The sequence below is a fragment of the Pelobates fuscus genome, chromosome 5 (assembly GCF_036172605.1).
Source record: "Pelobates fuscus isolate aPelFus1 chromosome 5, aPelFus1.pri, whole genome shotgun sequence".
NCBI classification, from domain to species: Eukaryota; Metazoa; Chordata; class Amphibia; order Anura; family Pelobatidae; genus Pelobates; species Pelobates fuscus.
The window spans coordinates 222,514,996-222,522,693 of NC_086321.1; positions in this window are offsets into that span (position 1 = coordinate 222,514,996).

The window sequence follows — 7,698 nt, forward strand, 5'->3', positions numbered from 1 at the left end:
GCTGTTCTGTCTCAAAGGTTAGGGGTGGATAAACCGTTACACCCTTGTGGTTTCTTCTCTAAAAAAATTTCTGGGCCTGAGAGCAGATATGACATCGGGGAGAGGGAACTGTTAGCGGTCATTAAGGCTTTAAAGGAGTGGAGACATTTACTGGAAGGGACACTACACCCTGTTACTATTCTAACGGATCATAAGAACTTGTCTTATATTGGGGAGGCTAAGCGCTTGTCCGCCAGGCAGGCTCGCTGGGCTTTGTTCCTCACTCACTTTAATTATGTACTTACGTATAGACCTGGTTCTAAGAACTCTAAAGCCGATGCTTTGTCTCGTCAATATGAACCATCCACTATAACTAAACCACTTCTGTCCTCCATAGTTCCTAAGGGGAATATCATCGCGAACACGAATCTCAGGATTCACTCTCCATTGCTTTCTGAGATCATGAAGTTTCAGCATTTGGCACCCAAACAGACTCCTGGGGATCGACACTTCGTTCCTGCTGCTCTCCAGCTGGAGGTGCTACGCTGTCTCCATAACAGCAAGGTGGCTGGGCATCCTGGCATCGGCAAGACTTATGCGCTGGTCTCTAAAGATTTTTGGTGGCCTGACTTACGCAAGGATATTAAAGAATTCATCGGGGCATGTGAAGTTTGTACCAAGACCAAGCTACCCCATTCGCTTCCATGCGGATTTCTGCACCCTTTAGAGGTTCCTGAAAAGCCTTGGTCCTGCCTGGCAATGGACTTCATTGTTGATTTGCCTATCTCTAAAAAGCAGACTGTCATCCTCACTGTGGTAGACAGATTTACTAAAATGGCTCACTTCATTCCCTTACCTAAACTCCCATCTTCGCCCGAATTAGCGGAGATATTCGCCAGGGAGATTTTCCGTTTGCATGGGATACCTTCCCAAATTGTCTCTGACAGAGGCTCCCAATTTGTTTCCCGTTTTTGGAGATCATTCTGCTCCCAACTAGGCATCAAATTGAATTTCTCCTCTGCCTATCATCCTCAGTCCAATGGAGCTGCTGAACGCACTAACCAAAAAGTTGAACAATATTTACGTTGTTTCGTTTCAGAACACCAGGACGATTGGGTCGGTTTGATTCCTTGGGCGGAGTTTGCACATAACAATCTCATTTGTGATTCTACGCATTCTAGCCCTTTTTTCTTGAATTATGGCTTTCATCCTTCCATCCTTCCTTCGGAGTCTTCTTCTCAAGGGATACCGTCGGTGGATGTTCATGTTGCCAATTTAAGAGAGTTGTGGGATCAGACTCGACAAATCCTTCTGCACAATTCTACGCTGGTTAAAAAACACGCTGACAAACGTAGAAGGGCAGCACCGGTGTTTGTTCCAGGCGATAGAGTATGGTTAAGTACTAGAAACATTCGGTTAAAAGTGCCGTCCATGAAGTTTGCTCCTCGATATATTGGACCTTACAGGGTACTGTCTCAAATTAACCCAGTTGCGTATCGTTTAGCGTTGCCTAATGCCTTACGCATTCCTAATTCATTTCATGTTTCCTTGCTAAAACCATTAATATGTAACAGGTTCTCCTCCACGATCGCCCCTCCCCGCTCAGTTCAGGTGGAGGGTCAGGAGGAGTATGAGGTCAATTCCATCGTTGATTCTCGAATCTCCCGGGGGAGACTGCAATATCTGGTCGATTGGAAGGGTTATGGTCCTGAGGAGAGAAGTTGGGTACCTCAGGAGGAGGTGCATGCTCCCCGTCTCCGCAGGGCGTTTCACTCTCGATTCCCTTCTCGCCCTGGTGTATTCCGCCCGGTGGGCGTATCTGAGAGGGGGGGTACTGTCAGGGTACCTGCGGTCTCTACCTCCGAAAGAGGTAGAGACTTAGCTGTTCCTCCATCCAGACGGCCTGATGGCTCCCTTCCCCACGGTCTATCCGGTCATGCAAGGCCGGCCGCGAGGGAGTGACTGCCTTTTACAGCATCTAGGCAGGAAGTTGTCATCAGGACACTCCTCCGGAACGACCTGTCACTCAATTGCTGCAGGACCAATCAGGACGCCTCGGAGGCGTGGTTACTGCTCTGAACAGGGTATTTAACAGAGCTTCGTTCATTAGCTCATTGCCCTGTCGTGGTTCTAGCTTGTTCTAGTCACTCAGTGCTTGTGTATTCTATTATCCCTTTTGGTTTTGACCCGGCTTGTTTACCTTACTCTGCTTATCTCTGTTACCCTTGATTCGGCTTGTCTCTTGCTTACCTGTCTTCTGTTACCCTCGACCTCGGCTTGTCTTTGACCATTCTATACTGTACTACTTACGTTAGTCCGGCCATTCTAAAGTCCGGTATACGTATCTGGCTACTGTTTGTACTCTGCGTGTTGGATCCCTGTCCCGATCCTGACAGGAGGGAGGCTAACATCCTGTGATGTAAAGTCAATTAAATCTGTGGGCACATCCTCCCAGATCAGTTGCACCACCTCTGCCGAAGGGCTGCTGCAAACCTCTTTTCACTGGACACCTCCTTTCCTCGTTTTATCCATCAGGAACTCGTGGTCTCTCTTGGCTTGTATATTAATGTTCACCTGGTTCCAGGTAGCCTGGAAGGTCTCCATCTAAACATTTGAGCCATACCAGGCCAGTCGCTTAGCACCTCAAACAGAAACTCTGTAAGAGTCCGAGCATGCAATGCTTGCCTGCTCCAAGTCTGTGGGCACCTCTGCTTATGGATCGTCTCCGAAGACAGCCAATCCCTCCTACACTCTCCTCTGGAACTCCTTTCCCAAAAAGGATGAAGTAGCTATCCCTCTCCAGGAGATGCGCTGGTATCCCATGGACGTTTCCCAAGTCGCTAGGAAGCCATCCCACCGCTGCCATCAAATGTGACGGAGCTTCCTAGCCACTTGCAGGGACCCTGGATCACTTCAGCCCCAGTCGCTGAAGCTTGATTGGGGTCCTTCTGGAGCTTTTCCACCTGACTAGGCTGCAGCTCTCCTTCTAGGCAGGTATCGTCCCCTCTGCCTCTTCCGCTGCAGCCCTTCTTCCAGGCAGGTATCCATGCAATCCTATAGCTGTTGTCTTTAAAAAGACACATGCGGCTTTCAGGCCTAGCTCTCTTGCTTTATCCCAGAGCTAAAGGGATCCTGCGATCTACATAAATAGTCTGTCTGAAGGTCCAGGTGATGGTGACTACCGTAGTAGCTATACCCTGTTTGCAGTAGGAGGAAGTCATCAAACGTTCAAGCAGGGGTATTTACATATCCTCTCTCCAATCTCTCTGCCTACTTTATGTCTAGGAAGTAAAAAAGTAAAAAAAAATAATACATATATTAACAATGTCACCTAGACAATAAGAAAAGATTGGTCAAATGACTGTCTCTTTCTTTACTCGCACCCCTATGTTTGATGAAAGGATTGATAATTAACATAATGGGAGCAAGTCAGCAAAACATCCCAACCCATATAACCTTGAACTTTGGAAGAGGAGGGTAAAAAATATGGATGGTCCAAGAGTACAAAGAATGCCACCTGTCAGGTTCCCCTTTGTTATTAGGTGATTCTGCGGAACCAGGTTTGCTTGCTTAGTTACTTATTATGAGTTCACCTATTGCCACACATTGAGTAAGGAAGATGTAATTTCATACAAAATTCTGAGGTGGGTGTAAGAAACAGGACAATAGTAGGCCTTCCAATATGTATTTTCAATTTGTTATTCTCTTCCTTTTTGTTGGGCATGCTATCGAATGAATGTGACCAGCTCTTGTGTTTTGGAGAATGTGACGAAGCATTCGCCCATCCATAGCAGATACCACAAACACCTGCTACTTTCTTTTTAATATGAGCGCCTCCTTTTAAGTTTCCTGGAGTGAAGCTTATGTTTCTTAAGTACCTCTAATAATCATGTGTAATGCACACTGGCCATCCCTTTTATTGTTCTACAGGCAAGCACAGCAATCCAAACTGCAAGTAGCCTGTCACGCTGCCTGGGAGGCATTTGTGAACTATAGTCCTCATGCATTTAAAAGTATATATCTTCCTTATGTGCAACTATACACCTGCCACGCACACCCTTCAGCACACGATAAATGATTTCTTTCTGAGAAACCCTCTGACTAATGTTTTTCCTTAGCACGCTGCAGCTGTTATTAGTACAGGGAAAGAGAGAAAAGGGGAGGGCGTGAGGGCTTGTGAATCAACAGGAGGATAAACATGCAGAGGAGGCAGACTACATTTCCTGAAGCCTCACCATTATCCTGAACACCCACCAACCATTAGCAAAAGTACATTCAAAAGTACACTGAGTACTTTTCTGAATACTATCCCTCAGTACCAATGAGCAAGGGGTACTGCTTCAATATCAAAACATGGGGATCCCTCCCATATTCTCCACCCCTTCTGACACCCTCTGCTCTCTGTGCGTGACTTTCCTTTTTTTTTTTTTTTTTCCTTAACTGTAATCTCAGAACAAACAATGAAACAGCAATTGTACAGAACGACCAAGGTCATATTCCCAGAATTAGACACTAATGTACAGAATGACTAGGGTCATGTTCAGGGAAAACAGGAGGTTAAAAAAATGCTTTACACAGAACGCTGTATGTATTGCCAACTCTGTGTGTGTCTTTCTGTTTCTGTCTGTCTGTAACTATCTATCTAGAGAAAATGTGTGTTTGGCTTCTGCAGAACAAAATTATGAAATATGAGAGAATTGTAGTTAACACGGAAGTAGAGAGAGAGAGAGAGAGAGAGAGAGAGAGAGAGAGAGAGCGACCATGTAGCAGTAGCCCTGGTTAAGAATCAATTAAGCACCATGCATTAACTTAATGAAAATGAAAAATGTAAGGTGTGACAAAATCTCCAGGATCAAAATCTCCAGGATATGCCAATGTAGAAAAATAGAGCAACAGTAGGTTTTTAGTACCTATTTAGGCACCAATATATTCATAGAGCAAGATGCATCTTATCTTAAGATGTGCCAATGTAGGTAAATTAAAAGGGTTAAATGTAACCACACTAGAAGGGTTACATTTAAAAGTTATCTTCACTGTCTTGGTTTCTTTTTTCTTTATTTATTAGAACTAATATTATAAGTACAGAATGTGTTGCCTTTTGTGCACTACATTTACTTGATATTCAGTCAGCCATAGAACTGAAGGCCATAACAGACATAGTGCTAAAAATGAGTAAAACATTTAACCATCTGACCAACACCGAATCATTCATAATACGTCAGACTATTGCACACATGCTGGGTAAGCAGCATAATGCTTATATATATATATATATATGCATTCCTATGAGCAGTACCCATAAGGATGGATAGTCATGGGTGCAAAGTGGTGGTCCTAGTGCGATGTTTTAAAGGGATTCTATAGAATTAGAAATAGAAATCGACCCCTCACGCCCACCCCATCCCCCCCCCCCCCCCCGCGGCACATAAAGGGTTAACTACTTTAGTCACTTTCCCGACTCCAGCGCTGATGTCATTCAGTGCTGGGTGGATGCTCCGCCTCCTCCTCAGACGTCATACGACGGAGGACCTAATGTACATGTGCGACAAGTGCTGAGAGCGTGTTAGGTCCTCCTCATAGGAAAGCATTGCCTCAGTGCTTTCCTATGGGGGTTTCACTGATGTTGGACGTCCACATGCACTTGAAGAAGACGTCCAGCATCATTTAAAGGACTCAGAGTCCCTTATAATCCTGGAAACCCCTTTAGTGGCTGTCAGTTCTGAAAGCAGCCTTAGTCCTGCAAAGTAATTATTGCAGTGTCTCAAAAACTGCAATAATTTTTAATTACAGGACTAAATGGGACACTGAGCTGAAGTGGTTTTGGTGCCAATAGTGTGCCTTTAAGTTTTCTTGAATGTCCTGAAGTCTTATTATTCTAAAGATGGACTTGCAAAAGGAAGCCAACTAAGGGGACTATGTCCCACCTCACACTATAGGCACTCAGACCACTTCATCTCAATGAAGTGTACTCGGTGTCATGTGCCCCTCCTTTTAATCCTGCAGTTGAAAACATTGCCATGCTACAGAAACAGTGATATTTACATTGCAGGGTTATACTGCTTCTAGTCACTGTCAATATGAGGGGAAAAAAATCCTGGCAGCACTGCATCCGTCACCTTAGGGCACCATAGCATTAGGGATACTCATTTCTATTCCTAACACTATAGTGTTTCTTTAAGCAGCTGCCAATGTTATTTGCATAGTTTATGGCATGTTTTCTGCTGCCAAAAGACATCAGTACATGATCTCTCAAGTCAACTTGTTTATTTTAAATTTTCTTATTGAATTTAAAGGATCACTATAGTGTCAGGAAAACAAAACGGTTTTCCTGACACTATAGTGCCCTGAGGGTCCCCCCACCCTCAGGGTCCCCCTCCCGTGGCGCTGAAGGGGTTAAAATCCCTTCAGTTACTTACTTTAATCCAGCGCCGGGCTCCCGGCACTGGTGACCTCTCCTCCCCGTCCGATGTCAGCTCCCCCGTCCGACGCCAGAGGAGCCGAATGCGCATTCAAAGTGTCCATAGGAAAGCATTTCTCAATGCTTTTCTATAGACGCTCTGTGCGATGGTTGCGAAATTCGCATCCAGCCAGGGGCGGACTGACCGGTCGGGCACTTCGGACATGGTCCGAGGGCCCGGCCGGGAGGGGGGCCCGCCATCAGGGGGCCCGGCCGCCCCTTTAAATGCTGCAGCCGCCTGAGCGCTCTCTTAAGAGCGCTCAGGCGGCTGCAGCTTCTCACCTCCCCTCCCCGTAGCGTGGCCGAGAGGCTCTGCGTCCGCGGTGCCGGCCGGAGTTATAGGAAGGTGCACACACACTGAGTGTGCACCTTCCTGTCAGTCCGGCCGGGTACAGGAAACAGAAACTCCTGTTCCGCGCGGAACAGGAGTTTCTGTTTCCTGTACCCGGCCGGACTGACAGGAAGGTGCACACTCAGTGTGTGTGCACCTTCCTATCAATCCGGTCGGCACCGCGGACGCAGAGCCTCTCGGCCACGCTACGGGGAGGGGGTAAAGAGAGGGAGGTAGGGGGGGGGGGGTTAAAAGAGAGAGGGAGGTAGGGGGGGGGGGTTAAAAGAGAGAGGGAGGGAGGGGGGGGGTTAAAAGAGAGAGGGAGGGGGGGGTTAAAAGAGAGAGGGGGGGGGTTAAAAGAGAGAGGGGGGGGGGTTAAAAGAGAGAGGGAGGGGGGGTTAAAAGAGAGAGGGAGGGGTGGGTTAAAAGAGAGAGGGAGGGGGGGTTAAAAGAGAGAGGGAGAGGGGGTTAAAAGAGAGAGGGAGAGGGGGTTAAAAGAGAGAGGGGGGGTAAAAAGAGAGAGGGAGGGGGGTTAAAAGGGAGGGGGGGTTAAAAGAGAGGGGGGGTTAAAAGAGAGGGGGGGTGTTAAAAGAGATGGGTTAAAAGAGAGAGGGAGGGGGGTTTAAAAGAGGCAGGGGGGTTAAAAGAGAGAGGGAGGGGGGTTTAAAAGAGGCAGGGGGGTTAAAAGAGAGAGGGAGGGGGGGTTAAAAGAGAGAGGGGGGTTAAAAGAGAGAGGGGGGGTTAAAAGAGAGAGGAGGGGTTAAAAGAGAGAGGGAGGGGAGGTTAAAAGAGAGAGGGGAGGTTAAAAGAGAGAGGGTTGGTTAAAAGAGAGAGGGGAGGTTAAAAGAGAGAGGGGAGGTTAAAAGAGAGAGGGGAGGTTAAAAGAGAGAGGGGAGGTAAAAAGAGAGAGGGAGGGGAGGTAAAAAGAGAG